Raw genomic sequence first — 22,594 nt, forward strand, 5'->3', positions numbered from 1 at the left:
ATAAAATCACAATCATAAGAATTTCTAAAATTTGAATATATATTCTGCTCCCTTATGCCAACATCCTTCTCTCCCCTCAATTAGTAAATACTATCATCATTCTAAAGCAAATCTATCTCTAGGGCCACCATATGATGCATTGTCCAACCCAGGAGACATTTAAAAGTTCTTAACAACTATGCGACGGTGACAGGCTTAAAAAAACCAGGATTGTCTATGGCCATCAAAATGTTTGGCCATCCCATTTACCTTGGACTTGCCCCACCCTTTCGGTTGACTGTTGTCACCCTTGTTCTAGTCATTATTGGTGTATTATCAAAACTACTACAATATTATGTTTTTGGTATCTGTTCTCCTATCAAGCTATACAACAGTAAGATTAACTGCACAAAACACAACTTTTCTTCTTAATGTTCCTTAACATTTTCATGTCTTAAAACCCTTCATAGTTTCTTGCTATCTAAAAATATAAACCATTTAAGCTATCTGTGGATCTGGGCCCAAATTACCTTCTCAAGTTAAAGCAATTAGTCTTCTACTATATTTTACACCTATCTTATACTATAAATCAAATCAAATCACTCCATGTTATGCATCTCTGTGCATATTCCTATTTCCCCTATCTTGAATGCTCCTCTGCACTCCACTCTACCCTCCTTCTAAATCCTACCTAATCTCTGCAAACTCCAACCTAACTTCTACCTTCTCAAAGGGCCACCCTGAGATTACACTGTTTCTACCTTGATTTATAGTTTCATGGACATCACCACTACCAAAGTAAGTTCCTTGAGAATAGAGCCTATTTCTTACTTATCACTGCCTATATTCCCATTCACCTTGTCCCACAAGTTATTTTTGCTAGGACTTCCAAATGATTGATACAAAAAATCTTTATTTCCAAATCTCAAATGTCTAAATCCTACAGGATAAGCATTAGCTACAGCAAAAGAAAGCAGTAGATGAAGGTCCATTTACCAAGGTTCTTTCCTGAAGATGGTGGTAGAAGATGTAGAACTATGTACTACTCACATATTTTATGCATTATCTAATCCTCAGTACTTAATATTTAAAAACAAAGTAACCCAATGACGCTTTTTTTCTGACCTAATTCAGAAAGGGGCAGGACCAGATGACAAGCTTCTCTGTCCTCCCTTTCTACTGCAACTGTCAATGATACACAAAACTCTGTCCTTGGCACTACAGCAGCAAAAAGGGTACCATAATTTATAGTAAAGAGAACTGCTAAATTGGCTTTTAATAAACCACAAAGAATTAAAAAGATGAGTGAAAACATGAAGACAAAGTTTAAGGTGTCACTGCCAACTTTTCAAAAACCTCCTTTGTAGGAGAAAACAGAAAAGATACCCGAACGCCTGTGGAATTACTATTCCTTGACCCCTATGAACTTGTACAAAGATGACTGAGAAAAAAGTGAAGTAGTAAGATTTCTTTGAAAGCCATAACAATTACTTGTTAATGATAAAAATAAGTAAGCATCAGCAACAAAAGGGACAAATGAGCAATCCATTATCTAACCCAAACTCCTTAAACTTGTTCCCTGAAAACTAGTGATATTAAAAACTCAAGTCATCTCAAACTCAAATCTATATATAATAATAGAATACCAGAAGCACAGAAATTATGCAATAGGTATACCTTCTTCACTTTCAACAGTGAAACAATGGTGCATGTTTGAAAATACCAAGTAAGAGACAGAAATAAAGATGGAAGAAGTGATGTGGTCAGAGTGCTGTAGAGGGAAGAGGTACTAGAGCGCATGTTTTCACCCAACTGTTCTTTTGGATAACAATATAACCACACTCATTAGCTGGTGATACAGTGTTACCAAAGAGAAAGATGATGGAAGAAATACATGTGTGCACATCAGGGTTCGTGCACGTAGGATGTACATATGTGCCTTTTACAGGTGCAGATGTAGTGTCATCAGCAGAGCCCACCCCTCCCCCCCCGCCCCACCCAAGAGGAGACTAAAACCCAGAGCAGCACAGCTCTCACTAGGCAGCAGCAATGGACTCTGCCACAATGACCTCGCTGGAGGCCACTGAGATTCACAAGTTATGAATTACAGTATGCACACTGATTACATCACATTATGGCGGGCTACACTACACCTCCTGGCAGAGCACAAAATTTAGCTGTGAAGGCTGGTAGTCTCACTCCAGAATAAGCTTCACTCTGGCATCTTCATCACTTCTCCCCACCTCGCCCGCCGTTCTGTACTTATGGAGCATGATGCTGTTGTCTCAAGAGTTTGCAGAGTTCATTACAGAATTACTCTAACACAGAAGTGGTTATTTAGACCTTCTTGTCCTGGTTTTGTCAATGAAACTTGACATCATATTCCTGCCTGAATGCTGTTGAAGGGGTATGCCATCTGTCTTTCAAATATAACTTCAGATAAGAAAATGTGCTAAGGGGCGCCTGGGTGGCTCAGTCGGTTAAGCGGCTGCCTTCTGCTCAAGTCATGATCCCTGGGTCTTGGGATCGAGCCCCACGTCCAGCTCCCTGCTCAGTGGAGAGCCTGCTTCTCCCTCTCTCTCTGCCTGCCTCTCTGCCTGCTTGTGCTTTCTCTCTCTGCGTCAAATAAATAAATAAAATCTTAAAAAAAAAAAAAAAAAAGAAAATGTGCTAATATCTTAGGTAATTTCTACTAAGTTTTTTCTATAGTCCAGAGGCTCTAGAGCTTTTACTAGCCAGGCTTCGTATCAGGAGTTTATCTGATGTTTCCTCTTCTCTCAAAGATAAAAGCTGATCAAATATGGCATCCTGAAATCATACATCTCAACTCTAGACATTTCTAAAGGCATTTTCGTAGAACTTGCACAGGAACAAACCCCTTATAGAGATGGAACACTGGCTTTTCCTTCTGTAACAAAAGAAGCTGTTCTTAACCAACCCAACCTCAGGTCATAAAAGGGTATTTTATAATGCTGAATCAAAGTGGTCATCTAGAACTTTATAAATCCTCATTTCTCAAGTATTTGCTCTATATTTTAAAATCCGAGATATAATTTATATGCAGTGAAATCCTGAGATCTTAAGTGCAATATCCAGTCAGTTTTGATGAATGCACATCAAGTCACAGGATGGTTCAATCAACTCAGAAAGTTCCGTTGTGCCTCTTCTCACGCCAAGATCCTCCTCGCCCTCTGCCTCTGGAAACCCTCGATCTGATTTTTATCACCAGTTTGCCTATTCTAGAATTTCATATAACGGAATCACAGAGCATATACTCTTTGTCCCCTCAGCATTATTTATGAAACTCTTCCGTACTGTTGCAGGGTCAGCAGCACACCTCTTTGACAGCTGAGTAGTATTTCATTTATTTATTTACCCACTCTTCTGCTATAGACACTGGGATGTTTTTGGATATTGTGCATAAAGCCACTGTGAAAATTCTCATACAAGGTATTTTTGTGAATATAGTTTTTTCCCCTCCATTTCTTGAAGACACACCTAGAGGTGGAATTGCTGGGTCATAGGATAAATGAGTATTTCTCTCATAGTTTGTATGAAAAGCATTATGTAAAGGTTACTGAAACATTATGAATAACATACCTTTGAAACATAAAAGTTTAAAAAATATAACAAAGACCTGCTAACTTCTCTATAGGTCCATTGCCCCATATCTAAAACCTGTGGCATCAGAAGTATTTTGAGAATTTTTCAGATTTGTATAAAGACAGTATACCAAGGATTACATAACATCCCCGATGGGTCTGGAGGAATACTCCAATAATCCAATCTGTGACAAACATAAAAATACACTAAGTAGGATAAAGACAGATTATTTTTCTTTTCCTTTCTGAACTTTTTGGGGGTTTACAATTATGGAAGACAGATTATGAACCTGAATAAATAATCTAGGCATATATTATAATAAATTACAGCTACGGTACCAGCTATGTTTAACAGCTGTTAATGTGACAGAATTAGGTCATGGTTAATACTAGATTGAGAGTGCAAAGGTCTTAACATTTTAAAGCAGAACGATTTATACACTGCTACACCTTAGATGTCAGATTTTCATCATCTAAACATTTATGCTTTATAATAACACATCTATGGCAATGGTACTGTGTTATCCCTGAGGCCTAGACAGGTTAGGTAGCTTATCCAATGTTGCATATGGTCACACTGCAAAACTGGCTTCCCATCCAGCGTACCTGATCTAAACTCCTTTACCCTCTCTTCTATGTAGTGCCTTTAAGTGGAATTATCTTTTGGATTCATCAAAGACCTCACATAAGAAATTAAGAAAATCATGTTTATTTGGCAGCTTTAAATTTATAAAGTACACATTAAAAAAACTCCACTACAACAATGTAATTAATTACAAAAGAGAACTGAAGCAAATGTATGAACATTTCCAAATCATTATAATGTGACTAGTAAAATAATTTGCCTATAAGAGAAAAGCCTAAACTTTCCAGCTTAGCAATCAAGGCAGTGAACAACTTCTATAAGCAGCCCTATTTGCAAATATTAGTCAAAATCATCTGCCCACTGTTCCCTAGAAGCCCACTTTACTTTTCTGCCCCCAAGTTAGACAAGATCCTATCTACAAGCATCCTCTGCATACTTCTTTTGATAGCCCAGATGACTGTTCCCTCTAGAGTATATTCTTTACTAACCACACCCACACATAATGGTATCATTTTTCTAAATCTATGCTGCTCCTTTTGGGAGACTCAATCATATATAGCATGTGCTATCTCATTTTTTTCTATTTTTTAATGTAGTTTTAAGGAAATTTCTCATGTGACTTGAATCCATAAATTAACCAATAACCAATTAAACCAGTCTTCTTATAGCTCCCAACACTTTGCAAAGGTGAACTTATTCACTGACATTAAAAAAAATTGATTCTTTTCTATAAATTTAAAATAATGAGTAGTGGGACGCCTGGGTGGCTCAGTCACTTAAGTGTCTGCCTTCGGCTCAGGTCATAATCCCCGGGTCCTGGGATGGAGCCCCACATTGGGCTCCCTGCTCAGTGGGGAGTCTGCTTCTCCCTTTTCCTCTGCCCCTCCCCCTGCTTGTGCTCTCTCTCTCTAATAAATAAAATCTTAAAAAGAAATGAGTAGAAAAGGTTTTCCAAACATAAAAGAAAAAGTACATGACTAATTCTTTTAGCTGAACAAGAAATTAGTAGAGAAAAGAGAAAACAGAGAGTGACCAAAGTTTTAAAAAATTTTAATACCAATCATCACCTGTATCTGGTCTGCCAGCTAAAGAAAAGTTTGAAAAAGAACATAACTGACTTAAATTTAAATAGAGGATTTTATACAGGAGAGAAACAGAACAGAATCAGTGTTTAAAGGCACACTCTGTTAGTTTGTGAAGGGACTGTCTGGGGCTTGAGTACGATTAGAGACCAGTCACGAGCTTGACTTCAGTCCCGGTGACAGAAGATGTATTGGACTGGTGTGGAAGTAGTAACAGATGGAAAAAATAACTCGAGAGAACGTGACAGCTAGTTGGATGTAACAAATGAGGGAAAGGAGACATTAAAGAATAACGTTCAGGTTTTTGGATTAAGCAATCAAGAAGATGGTGGCTCCATTTAATAAGAAGGGAAAGGCTGAGGGAAATGGAATCAAGAGTTCTGTTTGGAAATACTAAGTCTGAAAATGCTAATGCCTTGGCTATTTAAACAGCCAAGCAGAGATGTTAGGTACAGAGCTGAATATAAATCTGGGATCTATTTACTCTAACTTATCCGGGAATGCTAGCAGAAAAATTAACCTCCCACACTATTTTAGAATATTATTCTCCAAGATGATGTAGCAATTATTAAGTTCCAAACTGACCTGCTTTAGGCTTTTAGTACAGGGTTTAGGACTCTGTATAGTGTCAGCTGGTTTTGTTAGGCTCTCACAACTGAGATGAACAGTGGAGGGCATTAAAGCAAGACTGAAGAGCCGGTGGAGGGAAGAAGAGATGCTCCTTCCTATGCCAGTTCTTCTCAGGCTCCACACTTCCTTCCCAGCACTTCTAGAACCAGCTTTCTTCTGTCTCACCCATGAGGAATAATAGCACCAGCCAACCAGTTTATCTACTCCTCCAAGCTACTATGTTTCCATTATCAGCCAAGAGGCACCATTTTGTCAGAGGTCTCAGTTCCACCTCGGCGTAGAACTTTCTCATAGCGCCTAAGATCTAACAACAGTATCAATCTCTTTTCTCTCCCAGCCCTGGGGTAATAGCTGCTGCCTACAGTTTCTAAATCTGAATTACACCCTGCTCCTTTTGCAGTTTTCAATGCCTGTTTAACTAATTATTAATTCTCTCCCCTGAAAAACCTACTGTGGCCTTTATTTTCCTGATATGGAAGTGGCTCCCCATTACTACTTCATAAGGGTCTGAATTTCCCAGACTGGCATTTATGGCCATGCCAACTTCTTCTTTTATGTCACCAACCTCATTTTGTGTCAAAACTTTATGTGGACTCTATGATGATCTACTACTTCTTCAGATTTAAAGGTTCCTTGATTCCACCTTCCTTTCTTTTCCCAGTCTTCAGTGTTTAGTTAAGAGATGGCTAATGAGCACCTACTATGATGTAGATACTGTGCTAAGTCCAACACACAAAAAAATGATGTTCACTAATTGAACAGCATGAGAGAAATCCCCAGAATTGTTACAGAAACCCAACACTGAAAAGATGTATCAGAACTCCATGCTTAGGTGGAGAGGCAAAGACAAATCAGCACCACTGCTTCACCTAGGCAATACTTGCCTGATTACTAACAAGTAATGAGCAAGCCCTCACTTCAAATGATATGCAAAGATGATCTTACCGTTTTGCTGAAAAATTTGTGGGTCAAAATGTTACAGACATGATAAGGGGAGAAAAATCTTGGCATATCTTATTCTATTTGCCATTACATTATACGACATACTCCCACTTAATACCTGGTTTAGCAGCAATAACTTACCAAAGATAAAGCAAGATAGAAAGGAAGAAGCACAAGGCACTTTACTTAGCCAGAAAAGCTTGAAACATTCAAATACACACACACACACACACACACACACAGTGCTGTATATATTTTATTAAATTATATAAAACAAGTAACTCCAAAAATTTTATTTTAGAGAGAGAGAGACAGAGTATGCATGTGCAGGGGGAGGGGCAGAGGAAAAGAATCTCAAGCAAACTCCTCCTTGTGCTGAGCACCCTGAGGCGGGGCTTGATCTAAGGACCCTGAGATCATGACCTGAGCCAAAACCAAGAGTCAGATGCTCTACAAAGTGGGCCACCCAGGCACCCCTAATGAATACCTTTTTTTTTTTTTTTTACTTTAAGATAATGTGTTCTTTTCTCAACAAGGTATAAACAGATCTATTAAAAGCAGTACCAGTCTCAGAATCTTGTCTCATAAGCATTTATTTCTTCCTATGTGAAACACAGTATGACACAATTTGAAATTTTTTTCTTTATGGTAAGCTTAATAGGAATGACAAACTTTTGAAAGATTTATATGACCCACACCTTAGGCTATACACTACACTAGTATCAGTAAAGCCACAAAATTATTTTATAGAAAAAAAAAGTCCTCTGAAATAGATTATTTTAGGTGGACATTATCAGACTATATGGCTGAGGCAATAAAAAGAAGGACATATAATTACAAATCGTGAGCTTAGGAGAGCCTGATTCTACAGAAGATAAAGAGCAGGTACCTGAAAATGATGATCTAAAAATGGATTTGTGGGAGGTATAGGGAAAAGAAGGCAAAAAATTTGAAAAGTACACATGCAGTGCCAGTAGTGGCAGGGAGGTGAGTGGACACTTGTAGTATATGTCATGGTAAATGCCTGACAACAAGTTCTAAAAACAGTAACATATGGGGCGCCTGGGCGGCTCAGTCGTTAAGCGTCGGCCTTCAGCTCAGGTCATGATCCCAGGGTCCTGGGATCGAGTCCCACATCGGGCTCCCTGCTTGGCGGGAAGCCTGCTTCTCCCTCTCCCACTCCCCCTGCTCGTGTTCCTGCTCTCGCTGTCTCTGTCTCTGTCAAATAAATAAATAAAATCTTAAAAAAAAAAATAGTAACATGAAACTCTCATGGATTCAGATTAAGCAATGAGTCTACAGGAAGGAAAAGGAATTTATTTTTTTAACAAAATACCTATTACATACTTAAGACCAATTACTAGTCTAGGTATATAAAGAATTAAATGTGGCCCTTGTATTTAAGACTGCTAGTCTAGTTTGGATAGAGACAGAAAAGTAAAGCAAGTTCAATAAAGTGTAATAGCTGCTATGAAGAAGTTTACACAGGGTGTAGTAGAAGACCAAATAAAAAACTAAGCGGAAAGGATTATGAACCACTTTGTGGATCTGAAGATAACTACAACTCTGTCTAAAAAGCATCCAGAGTACAGGCAAAATGTTACCTACACTATTAGTGGGTTAACAGAAAACTAAGCTCACCCATAAGTATCTGTGATAAAACTGTTAATTATGGTCTTGAAAGACTTCCAGGTAATACTACTATATAATGTCAACCTACTACAGGGATTCTTTAAAGTTACCTATTTGTACTAGGATATATTGATGAGATTTCTGAGCCATCAAGCACAGTGTAATGACCTCTTTAGTCGAGAGTAGAGGCAGAAAGCTGCCTGGTCCTCAGAGCAATGCAAGGCCACTATTGCTAGTTTCACTTATACTCAAAACTATTTTTGGATATAGTCATTATGGTAACACTGAGGCCATTAATTTCGGTTGCGTCATACCTTAACTTTTTTCTTTGTTATTCTGTAAACCATCTGAAGGCATACCTTCATTGTAAATAGCTGACTAAAACTCTGAACCTTATGTTAAGACCAAGGGAGAACAAAGCAGGGAAGGAAAAAAGGCAGGTAATTTCTTCAACTATCATCTGGTAGCATTTGATGTCTATGATGTATAACAACTGCAATGAAGACAAATAGATTTTTTGCCCTATAATTTTTGTTCTGAGATTGAGACTCATATCATCTTCCCTTGGTCAGAGAAAAAATAATTAAGCTAATTAAGTATTTCATTTTTTTAAAGGTCTTTTGTTTCTGGGATTCAATAGAAGTCTTTATTTCAAGTGTTCATAATTTTTAAAGAATTTAATTGTTCTTATCTGATTTAAACCTCTTAACAACTCTGTAAAGGTCTCTAACACAGGTGTTATCTCTCCCATTGGTTGCACTTAAGGATAAAATTTAACAAAAGACAGGAATTTGTGCCACTCTGTTAATAAAGCACTTGAATACTTCTTTTGCTTAGCTATCCCACAGCTAGGAAGCCAAGTACAGGTTAGTCAAACTTGAAGAATAAAATAATAATAAACAAAACGTGGAATGTAAACAACACATTCCTTTAGGGATGAAGAATATTGAATTCTTCTGAAATAAATTGCAAATACTCCCTCATTTCTTAAGTGGGTAACTATATAGCAACCTAAAAACCTCATTTTAAAGTAGGCATAGTTTAAATCAGGGAAAGTTAAGTGTAGGACTTGACTATAAGGAAAAGGAGTCAATTCTAGAACTAAAACCTTAGAAATTTTTTCCTCTATCGCAGGAGTAATTTATGAGCAAAGCAGCTGTTATTCTGGAGTACACCAGACATTATTTTAGAGGAAGGCAATATAAGAAGTCCTCTCAAGTCCTCTACTTAAGAACTTCGAACCTTACTAACTTTTACAGTTAAAAAAACCACTCTCCTTAAGCAAGGTGACTATGCGTAGGCATTTGGTTTTTGGGTACTCCTGTATTCTTTGTGGCTGCCATGTTTACCTTGTATTTTGAGGTAAGTTTTATAAATACTAAAAATCACACAATATCCAATAAGTATGACAATAATTAGCCCACAAACTAGTAATATACAATTATCAAGAGAAACAAAAATTGAAAAGTGGGGAGAAAATGTTAAATGCTGGAAAGCATTTTAAAAACCAAGAAGGGTTCAGGGTGGCTCAGTCGTTAAGCGTCTGCCTTCGGCTCAGGTCATGATCTCAGGGTGCTGGGATGAAGCCCCGCATCGGGCTCCCTGCTCGGCGGGGAGCCTGCTTCTCCCTCTCCCACTCCCCCTGCTTGTGTTCCCTCTCTTGCTGTATCTCTCCCTGTCAAATAAATAAATAAAATCTTAAAAAAAACAACAACAAAAAACAAGGGTTTAAAAACCAAGATGGAACTTCCTGTAAGACACAGATGATAGTTGTGTGGTGTGACTTCAAGGTTTGGGTGAATTGTTTACACTGCACATAATGTGAACACGAGCACTGGGAAGGGGCCAGATATACTCAGGCTGCCAAAGATTTCCCCTATGAGACTTGATGAGTTCCATTAAGTAAAGGAGTCAACTACCTCAACAGATTTCTTTACATATATACCAAACTGATTTATTTTTAAGACAGTATCAATGATATACCACCAAGGGGGTTGAAAACATTGACAAAGTCTTACTTAGGCTACCAAGGGCAGGACCGTAACTATGTAGTAGGAGGTATCCAGGGACTGAAAGAAGAAAATGCTGTTAAATGATCTGGACTCACAAACAAATGGACTTAGGTATTTTCTTTCCAAATCTAGGTGCTTCCATATTACTTTAAAATTGCATTTTAAAGATTATTTGAGAGCAAGAGAGACAGCAAGAGCACGTGTGCATGTGTGCATCCGAGTGGGGGTAGGGGCTGAGGGAGAGAATCTCAAGCAGACTCCCTGCTGAGCAAAGAGCCAAAGGTGAGACTGGGTCTCACAACCCGTGAGATCATGACCTGAGCCTAAATCACCAGTTGGATGCTTAATAGACTGAGCCACCCATGCATTCCTAAAATTGTATTTTAAAATTTACAAATAAGCTACTACTAAAGGGAAACTTACTGGCTTTATTCCCATCTAGATTTTATTACAAATTGGATTTATCCTTTATAGCTGATATATGATTTTTTATCTTACTATTTTTATGAAATATTCTATGGAGAGTTTTATATTATAGTCCCTAAAACTTCTAAAAATTGATTATATCTCTAGGGTAGGTTTTAACTAACAAAGTCTGCTCTCTTGGAAACTGGTAGCAGGGAAGATGGAGCTGGATATAGACAATTAAGCAATTAAAACAAACTGATAAGGAGTTTCCAGGAATATACAGCAAGGATGACAAACTAAGTTTCAAACTAGTGATCACAAACTAGTGATCAACAGGGCAGGGAAGGCTCTGGGATATTCATATGTTAAGGTAATACACAGTGTTAGACTCACAGATGAGTAAGAGTTAAAGAGGACAGAAAGAGTGATGGTGGTTCCAAGGAAGAGAAAGAATACATTCAAAAATCTAGAATCAAGAGTATGAGATCAATAATGAGGTTGATAAGATGGTAACAGTTTGCAAGCCACGCTCAAGCAAGGACATACTCTGTGGAGTAATTAGAACTCACTAGAGTGTCTTAACCTAAGGAGAATGATGATTAAACTTCTATTTTTAGAAGCACTACTTTACCTCCAGTGTGGAGAATATTTGGAAAGGGAAGACTAAGACAGGCAGGAAGATCATACAGATAAAGCAGAGATTATATGTTCCTAATCCAGGCAACACATAATGATATTCTGAACTGGGGTAATTCCAGTGGGGATGGAGAGATGAGAATAGAAGTGTGAGATGGTTAGAGGGTAGAACCAACTGTGTGTGTGTGTGTGTGTTTGTGTTGGCACAATATTCTAAATATTCATGATATTTCAAATCTAAGCCATATTAATAGTTTCCCATTGCTTTACATTAATTTTTTGCTCTTCTAAAGAATACTATTACAAATTACTTTCCTGATTGGGGATTACCTCTTTGGAATAAACTAAGAAGAACTGCATTTACTCATTTACTCCACCACTTCATTCCAGAGGATTCCACCACTTCATTCCAGAGGATGCATACCCTATTCAACTGTGTCCTGAAAGGGCTTTTGCTGAAATGTGATTGAAGTTCCACAGGTAAGCAGCTTTTTTGTTGGGATGGTTGGTGCTTTAAATACTTGGTATGAAGACTTAAGAAACAATTTGCTGGTGGTATAAAGAAAGGCAATGTCTCTGATTCCAGAATTAGAAGTAATTCAACTCTGATCTATCCTGTTACAATTTGGTTTTATACCACTGGATTTTATAGTTTTTTTCAAAAATCTCTGTTTACTGAAATTCCCATAGGAAAAAATAACTTTGTTACTGTGAGTTTGAAACTCCTAATTTTCCATGAAACCTTATAAATCAAAAGATTTTTACAACCCATGTTTTGACTGCATATTATAAGGAACATACTTCTTCATTTGCTGAACAGACTGGATACTTTAATTTCATAACAACAAAAAAACTATACTAGTATGTTCCCAGTATATATAAAACACTAATAAATATTTGTTCAATGAATATAAGCAGATGCTTAAAACACCTGTTAAAATCGTAATGTGCTAAATTAAAACAGAACTTTTTCTTTAAGAAGTTATGAATAACAAAGCAAAACAGTACTACTATTGCATGTTAGTATACAGTCATGTAAAAAAACTTGACAAATAACTGTGTAGTATTTTTAGAGAATACATTTCCTATTTCCTAGTGTTTCACTGGCAATTTTAAATTATTCAAAGTGCTAGAATACTAAGAGAAATCTTTCTTGTGGCTTCTCCTGGGCCTTTTCCCATCTTAGTTTCTACTGCTAAACAAATAAACAAGGAGTGTTCTGGGAACTGCAAGGTATTTAATATAGGGGAAGGGGAAGGGAGAAATAACATGAAACAAATCTGTAAAGGTAGGTATGTACCAGATGAAGATGGGCTACAAATGTTGTGCTAATTAGTTTGCATTTTTACCAGGCAGTGACAGAAAGCCATGAAAATGTGAAACAGGGAACATGATGATACTTCAAATATATATTAAAAAGATAACTCTGGGGGTACCTGTATGGCTCAGTCGGTTAAGCATCTGCCTTTGGCTCAGGTCATGATCCCAGGGTCCTGGGATCGAGCCCCGCATCAGGCTCTCTGCTCAGCGGGGAGCCTGCTTTCCCTCTCTCTGCCTGCTGCCCACCCCCCCGCTTGTGTTCTCTCTCTCTCTGTCAAATAAATAAATAAAACCTTAAAAAAAAAAAAAAGATAACTCTGGCTGCAACTAAGAGGGATCACCAACTGATCTAGTACAATAGTGAAAACAGAAAAGAGAGAGTCAGGTGCTATTTTTTTTTAAGATTTTATTTATTTATTTGACAGAGAGAGACACAGCGAGGGAGTGAACACAAGCAGGGGGAGTGGGAAAGGGAGAAGCAGGCCTCCTGCAGAGCAAGGAGCCCGATGCGGGGCTCGATCCCAGGACCCTGGGATCATGACCTGAGCCGAAGGCAGATGCCTAATGACTGAGCCACCCAGGAGCCCCGAGAGTCAGGTGCTATTAAGAGGCAGAATCAGGACTTGATAAAGTGGATGGGAAAGAGTAGGAGCAGAGGGGAAACAGAAGGTGGAATTAAGGATATATGACTCGTAGGCAATGGATGTCATTCACAAAGAGTAAACAATGGGGGAACTGTTATTATGAGGAAGGCAGGGAAGGATGTGATGCTAGTTTGGGAAATGTTATGTTTGAGATGCCTATAAATCATCTAACGGAGGTGTTGAATGGATTGGGGAGCTGTGGAGCTGAAGATGAGAAGCACACTGAAGAATGATCACCATGGCAGTGGTCCCTGGAGACAGATTATGGATGAGACTGCCCAAAAAGAACAAATTGGAGGGCAAGAAGATCACTCTGGAAAGTATTTACCTCTAGTGACAGCATGACATTTCTGAAGAGCAAGCATCAAGTGACCAAATAAGTAACTGGGAAACTCATTAATTTTGCCCTACTCTCATTTTTATATTACTAAATCTCTATCTCCGTATGTACCAAAGTCTTGGTTTCTAGCCTGGTATATAGCAGTCTCTCAATAGAAGTTTGTAAAGTGAATTGCTTTTGACAGTCATTAAGTGAGTTTTTTAATCTCTACAAGTATGTTATAATTCCACAGATGCTAAATTCAGTAATCAAAGTCTTTTATTTAAAAGAGTATACTGCCATCCTTCACAAGCAAATTCATAAAATAAATTAATATCATAAAGAAAGCTAATTCATGAATCTGTTAACTTGCTCAGATATATTCTACAAAGAGGTTTAACAAAAAGATGTTGATGCCATATCAGTTTAAAGGCGTAACTTTAAAAACTCACTTTATATTTTATATTTGATCCACACATTAAAGATTTTTTTCCCACAAAGGCATTAAAGGTTAAGAGAATAAAAAACCTAACCTATCTACTTATACAAATACGCAATACAAGATTCAGAAAAATGCCCATAAAGGAGAAGTCTTATTATTAAGTGTCACTTTTGAAATTAAATTTTAAAAATTTAGTTATCAAAAACACAGGAGGAAATCGAGCTATATATGACAAGCTACCAAATTAAGTTTACCTGAAACAATATTAAAATGTTCATCTGACTCATTAAAATACTATTAAAGTCTCACAATGGTAATATCTGAATAATTTTACTTACATATAACACTCAAACATTTGGAAATGTCAAGAAAAATTAAATGTAAGGGTTTAAAAATACAAGTTAATTAAAGGGTATTTGATTTTCTTATCTTTTCTGCCAATTCAATTTCAATGTACATTAACAGAAAATGAATGAAATACAAATGCTTCACCTATATATAAGGAACATGATGCTACTTACCAACCTTCAGAAGGGCATGCAAACAAATTAAAGGGATGTATGAAAATAATTGAACTGAAGAAGATACACCGAGAAATCACTCACCTATTTTTCTATTAAATAATTTTATATCTTTAATAAAAAATTAATATATAGTAAATTAATTTTAGAATATCTGTGTAGAATACCATGCATTTAGTAAGGCGGGGAAAAAAAACTAAAATGCATTATCCCAGCCAGCTATTTAGTTATGGGATAGAAACATTAATAGTTAAGAATAAATAGGTACTAGTAAGTGTAAAATGTTACATAATAAATTCAACATGCAAATTCTGAGGGATGCATGGAATATAAGATTAAAATGGAAGGAGCTTTTATATAAACTACAAAAATATTTCCAAAGAATAAACACATACTACCCTATTATCTTATGCCCAGAATCCCTTGTTTTATATTGGTAACACCTTAAGTTTAGAGTCATAAGCTAGCTAAACTATCAACCACGTTTTGTGTTAGGGAAGCCAGTCTTTAATGAATCCGTATAATATTTAAAAGGAGGATGTTTTTCATACAGACCCCATATTTGTAAGGGCTTGTTCACAGCTACCCTACACAAGACACATCTTACTATTATTGCCAAGAAGCTCCAAGTTTGGGGAAAAGCCCCCTGTTCATTTTAAAAATGCCAACACACTTCAGACAACATGATGGTTGGACAAAGATTTCAACACAGCTCCTCAGTGATTTATGACAGTGACTGAAGTCCTACAACCTACACCATGTCACACTTCTTCATCTGTCCATATGGATTGCTATCCAAAGATATAGTACTTTCAATTATTTGTGAAAATTCTAGTTGGAATAGGCTCCTGTGGCTGTTCTAATGCAGAGTATGGGGTGGGATAGAAGATGACACTGATGTGGAATACAGTTAAACTTCTTTAGCATTGTCCCTCTCTATAAGAAGCAATTAACCACATTTCAACTTCTGCAAGCACCTCCCCCATCATCATGTTTCCTAAAGCAGTACACACCCATTTGCATCAGAGTACCTTACACACAGAATATAGTGTGTTATGCCATTTTGATTCCAGTTCTAGATCTCTGATAAGGACTTCTCTGATGGCTTTTGTAGTCTAAATTTAAATGACATTTCTGACAGTCTGCTCTGTCGCTGGGTCAAGGTTTATTAATTTATTAATTAAGGTTCAACGGTAATCTTAGAACTACAGGATTTTAATCAGACTACTCTGATATGTAATTGTACTTTAAGAAGATTAATATATAAACAAAAATATATTTATCCTATTTTAAAAAATACTCATTTTGTACTTTCTTATCTGAATTAAACAATCATTCTGCATACCTGTATCTCCTTGTAAAACATTTTTGAAAGTTGCACCTACGTTTTCAGGGCACTAAGATTTGCAACAAGCAAATTTTTACCTTCCTTATGAAAGTAAAGTGGCTTGAAAATGTTAACAGACTACCCCAAAGACCTGATTTATTGTGTGAAAATAGGTTAGTCTCAAAATTTTAAATACTTAAATTTCACTAAGTGTTTTTTTCTGGAGGGCAGATATAAAACACTAATGCAAGAACTATTATTATTACTGATCTTGAGGACGAGTGAGGTTATACAAGCCTTAAGTGATATTCATCACCTTAGGCATTTAAAGGAGCATTTTCTCACTAGAAAGTGATTATACTAAGACCCAGTTCTTTTGAGAGACAGGAGAGAGCTGAAAGTTTCTCTGAAAGTATTTACATGCAAACTAAATCCAGTTTATAAGTTTGAGTGCCTTGTTTTCCAAAAAAGCTTTAAATGTTCATCTTACTTGTAAGACAAATATGACATGTGTAAAGATATGTATTTATTACATGCACTGAGCAAAATTAAAGTTAATATCAGATCAATGCTTATTAAAACAAAACAATCATTTTAAGAGAGTTATTTGAAGATATATTTAATTTAGGAGGGGAAATTTATGTCTATAGTTGTCACTTTCTTTTTCCTCCAGAGATCTGGAACAAAATACCTTTCCTTTAATGTGCTTACTGTACTATATTTAGTGAATAAACAAGCCTTAATAAGCAGATCGTCTGCATGAGAGCATGGATCAACTCATTCTCATTAACAATTTAAGAAGCTATCAGCCTTCTATACAGTCCTGCCTATATGAGAGGAAGCAAGGACTGGCTCCTTTCAAACCTATAATTTATGAGTTTATTCAAACCTGCCAAATTGCTTTAAGTAAACGCCTCTCACATTTGAAAATTCCCATGGCAACTCATTTTAGTTTGGCAGACAAGCAGAACTAAATTCAATCCTTTTATCCTGCAGCTAAACCATTACAATAGTAATTCTGCTCTGACACTCTGAAGAGACTGCTAATTACTGTACTCTGGGTCCCTAGACAGATTTCCCATTCAGATTAAAATGGTTGTGCATGGCAGAAAACAGTAGCAACACCTTTCTTTACATGAGAGAGATGCTCTCTCGTATTACAGCTCTATCAAGGACCAAGTGCATCACAGTGAGATGTCTTTCAATGTATCTTTTAATACCTTACCTTCTCTCCCAACAAAATGAAAAGGAGGAGAATACCACAGACCTGAATGAGTGACACTATGGTCAAGAACTAAATGTAATACTATCAGTTCATTAACAACCCAGTTAAAAACCTTTAACTCCAAGATAAGACTACTCCATCTCCAGAGTCATTATCTCTCTTCTTTTCAGGTTATAATTAGTACACAGTTAACTATGAGCCAAATGTATATAGCATTAGAAAGAAGAGATCTTTGGGTAACGTGAAAAGCAAACTTAAACAATTTTGTGGTGGATCCTTGTCTCTCTACCACTATCCCAAATTTTGATACCATCTGTAGTTTTTTAAATGACTACAGTGAATTAAAATTACTTGAAATATTTTTTTCCCAATGTCTTAATATTCCTTGAAATAACTAGAAGCAACTTTGAATTTCAAAATCCTCATCTGGAAATTTGTCAGAATCTATTATGTATTAGGATCAATTATTACTGAGCTCCACGTATATAAGTGGTTTCATGAAGGAATAAGCTATAATATCCAAAACGGATTCATGTTCAAGTTCTCAAAAACTTATAAGCAAGCTTAAAGAAAAAGTAAAAGAACAAACAGATATGATTATCCCCACCATAAAGTAAAAGTTGAAATGTTAAAAAGTGGGGCGCCTGGGTGGCTCAGTTGGTTAAGCGACTGCCTTCAGCTCAGGTCATGATCCTGGAGTCCCGGGATCGAGTCCCGCATCGAGTCCCGCATCGGGCTCCCTGCTCCGCAGGGAGTCTGCTTCTCCCTCTGACCCTCCCCCCTCTCATGTGCTCTCTCTCATTCTCTCTCTCAAATAAATAAATAAAATCTTTAAAAAAAAAAAAAAAAGAAATGTTAAAAAGTGAAATGAACACTTTATGACACCAGTCTGGGACTCGTGGCATCCTGTATGCCAAAGTCTGTCTTAAATTATGAGACGATGTAAACTTCAGCTGCCTAGAAACATTAATTTCTCTAATACAAGGTTGGTACTGCTCATTTAGTCTTTCCGTTTAGTATTTTACCTCCTTAACAGTAATCTTTACCTCTGTTCCTACTGAAAGGGAAGAAAAATTATAGTGAGAAAGAGGATATTTGGCCATAATATGCCTCCCCTCTACTTTCTCAGTCTTCATATCAACAGAAGTCCGGCACAATATCCCCCCCCCGCTTCCACTATTCTAGTGTTTTTGAGGTTCCTTAGGAGAAGATTAGAAAACACCATAGGATATATATCCATGTAAGGTCTTAGCTAATGATGAGAAACAGTATTATTTTCCAACTAACTGGAATGAGAATTAATTGAAAGAGAGATGGTATCTGATCAGCTGAGATAATAGATGCATTCCCATAGTGAGTGAGTGAATGAGTGAGAGAAAGAGAGCGTGAGTGTGGGGGGGGAGAAAGAGAAAGATGGAAAAGAGAGAGGGAGAGAGGGAGGGAGAGAGAAAGAGAGAGGAGGAGGGAGCAGGAGAAAGAGAGAGAGGAAGAAAGATGGAAAGAGAGGGTGGGTGGGAGAGAGAGAGAGCAAGATGGACAGAAGGAGAGAGGGGGATGGATAGATTGAGAGAGAGGAGAAAGGAAGAGGGAGAGGGGGAGAGAAAAGTTGGAGGGAAGAAGAGGAGGAGGGAGGGGACACAGACTTTTATATATGATGTTACATTTTAGTAACATTAATACATGGTTTTATAATCTTCTTCTTATGCTACTGTAATCAAAAACCTATAAAGTAAGATTGTGGATTAGCAATGAGGTTTTACATTTTGTAGGTAAGGAATAGAATTACTTTCTTTCTGTGTGGTGCCTCCTGTGACCAGTAACTGAGCTTATAATTGCCACAGTCAATGATGTAGTTGAGGTAACCAGTCCATACCAGACGTATTTTTTAAAAAAGAAAATGTCTTATAATTCCATATAACTAAAATAGTAATTTTTACCTTTAAAAAAGTCATTCTAAGGCAACTGAGCAATAAATAATAGCCTAATTTTACAAATAAGGAAATAAAAGCTCCAAGTGACAGTCCCTGACCATGCATGATTTGTGCAACCCTACTACTGCATCTGTCACCACTTTTAATGACCTGACACACAAACACACTGATGTTCTGTCTGTATGAGTCCTGTGTCTTAAAGTTCCAGGTCAAGCCTCACCTACCTATGTGTAGTCTTCTTCCCTAAGCACCCAGTCCATGGTGACACCTTCTTGTAAATTCAGTTAACATCTTCTCTAACACTGACTGCCACCTATATACTGCTTGGTACTATCTCTCTAGAAAATGTGCTGCATGAAGTTAAGTGGCATTTTTTTGAGGAAAAAAACAAAGACTTCAAAATTAAAGGGGAAAATTGTCATTATATAAAATGTAGAGTGACATCTTTCAATGATGCTAAACCCTGTTCATACAGGTTGTGTAAGCTATTCATACACACACATATACACACATGTACCCATGTGCATATACCAAATTAGTTTGCTATTTCAGTATTTTCAAGGACAATATATTATTGTGCATATTTTCACAATGAACATTTTTATACATCTCTTTCAGTAATTCACAAAAGTAGGGAAAATGGCTAAGAATAGGAGAAACGTGAACATTTTCAATCACCTTCATCTAAACAACATTTACAGAACATATACCCAACTATTGCAAAATAAACATGTTTTGAAGTGTATGTGGGATATTCATAACATACCATATGCTGGACTATAAAAAGTCCTAATTAGACTCAAAAAGACTAAAGTCTTAAAGAATATATTCTCTAAGAAAAAAATTAAATTAGAAATCAGTCACAGTAGTAAGATAAATAGAAAAGTCCCAAATATCTGGAAACATGTGAAAATAACTCATAGGTCAAATTAGAAATTACAAAGGAAATTTAAAAATATTTTGAACTGAATGGTAATGAAAATACAATATAACATTATTTTTTGGAAGCAGCTAAAGCATTATAGAGAGAAATTTGTATCTTTATGGCAGAAGAAAGTAGAATAGAGAAAAATCAACAAAACCAAAAGTTGGTCCTTAGAAAATATCAATAAAATTAATAAAACTCTAGAGCTAGGCTTATCAAGAAAATAAGAAAAGTCACAAATTGCTAATGTCATGAATGAAAGAACACTACCACAGATTCTACAGAACTTAAAAAGATAAAAAGGGAACAACTTCATGACAAAAACTTAACTTAGATGACAAACTCCTTGAAAAATATAAAAACAAGAAAAAACCTGACAAGTTTCATATTTATGAATAAAACTGAATTTATAATTAAAAGCCTTCCCACAAAATCAGAAAACAAAAAAAAGCAAGCCACTGAGTAGAATAACTGACCAAGAATTTATTCCCAAATTATATGAAGAATTGTTAGAACCAAAAAAAAAGAACAAGTCAATAAAAAGAAGGTTTAAACAGATACTTCACCAAAGATACATAAATTGTCAAGAAGAACATGGAAAGATGCTTGAGATCATTTGTCTTTGGAGAAATAAAAATTAAAATTACAACAGGTGAAAGGATAGACTGGCTTATCTATTCAATGAAATACTAATTATCAACAAAAAGGTAGAGCCCACTGATACATGCATGATACATGCAAAAACATGGATGAACTTCAAAAAACTGTCACACCATGCTATATGAAAAAAGGCAGGCACAAAAATTTTTTCATTTATATGAAATATAGTAAATGCAACACTGAGTCCAAAAAAGTTGAATTCATACAACCAAAGAGTAGAACAGTGGCTACCAAGAGGTGGGGGGTGGGAGAAATGGGGAGACGTTCATCAAAGGGTACAAACCTTCAGCTGTAAGTTCTACAGACTTACATACAGCATGGTGACTGCAGTTAACTTTACTGTATACTTGAAATTTGCTAGTGTAGATCTTAAGTGTTCTTACCACACACACAAAAAATAACTATGTGAGGTGATGGATGTGTTATAATTACTGTGATAACCATTTCACAATGTATATATAGATCATCACACACACCTTAAAAAAAAAAAAACACACCTAAACATACATAATTGTTATTGGTCAATCATACATCAATAAAGCTGGGGGAAAATAGAAGTTTTGAGACCATCAAAAGGGGGTGGGCGGAACTAACCCCAGCAGTTGCCTGGAAGCAGCAGGAGGAGGTGGTTAATTGATGCAAAGGGGTGAAGGAAATCTTTTTTTTAAAAATTTTTATTGTTATGTTAATCCCCATACATTACATCATTAGTTTTTGATGTAGTGATCCACGATCCATTGTTTGTGCATAACACCCAGTGCTCCATGCAGAACGTGCCCTCTTTAATACCCACCACCAGGCTAACCCATCCCCACACCCCCTCCCCTCTAGAACCCTCAGTTTGTTTTTCAGAGTCCATCGTCTCTCACGGTTTGTCTCTCCCTCCGATGTCCCCCCCCCCTTCATTCAGGGTGAAGGAAATCTTGACTGTGGTACACAGTTGTCAAAACTCAAACTGTATACTTAAAATGAATGTGTTTTAATTTATGTATAATAAGGGAAAAAAAAAAACCCTTAAATTCCTTTCCCTCAAGTATTCAAAATGACTATTCTTCAGCATTGAGAAACAGCTCAACTGTATTTAAATCAGACCCATGAGCTGCCAGATTATTTCTTAAACACGTATATCTCTAGAACACTAGATGTGACTGCACTCTCAGCAAAAAAATTTGATGGTCAATTAAATTTGGAAATGGTTCCTACCAGAGCTTCACAACACTTACTAGCATATTAAAGGCTTCCTTTACCTGGAATACCTATGGAAAGTGTCTGTCTCATGGAATACAGTTAGGGAAATGTCACTGCCCTAAATATTAAGGATCTTGCCAATAATTTTCTGGATCCTAGTGCCTAAAGCACAGTCAACCTGGAATAAGTATTTGTTAATCTGAAAAGAATACCAGGATAGCTGCACTTGGGTAGCCAACTATTACCTCAAACTTACTAGGTCCAAAACGGAGCTCCTGATAATCTCTTCAAAGTCTGTTCCCACTGAAGTCTTCTTTATCAAGGTAATAGCAATTACATCCTTCCAGTTGTTCAGTCTACAATCCTTGCTGTCATCCCTGACTCCTTGCTTTCTAACATCCCATAGACAATCCATTAGCAAAACGTGCCCGCTTCACTTTAGAAATAAGCTCAGAATCAGACCACACTTCACTTCTAAAGCTATCTTGGCCCAATTCATCATTACCACTCTTGTGGATTAATGCAGTAGTCCACGAATTCGCAAACTTTCTCTGTAATGAGACAGACAGTAAATGCCTTTTCT

At 36.7% G+C, this 22,594-nt stretch overlaps 1 protein-coding gene across 1 annotated transcript in view; it reads right to left on the reverse strand.

Moving 5' to 3' along the window:
- QKI (QKI, KH domain containing RNA binding) overlaps positions 1–22,594 on the reverse strand; it is a 152,072-nt gene that overhangs the window by 8,519 nt on the left and 120,959 nt on the right. The window lies entirely within an intron of this gene.

Source organism: Neomonachus schauinslandi, chromosome 8 (assembly GCF_002201575.2).
Source record: "Neomonachus schauinslandi chromosome 8, ASM220157v2, whole genome shotgun sequence".
Classification (NCBI taxonomy): domain Eukaryota; kingdom Metazoa; phylum Chordata; class Mammalia; order Carnivora; family Phocidae; genus Neomonachus; species Neomonachus schauinslandi.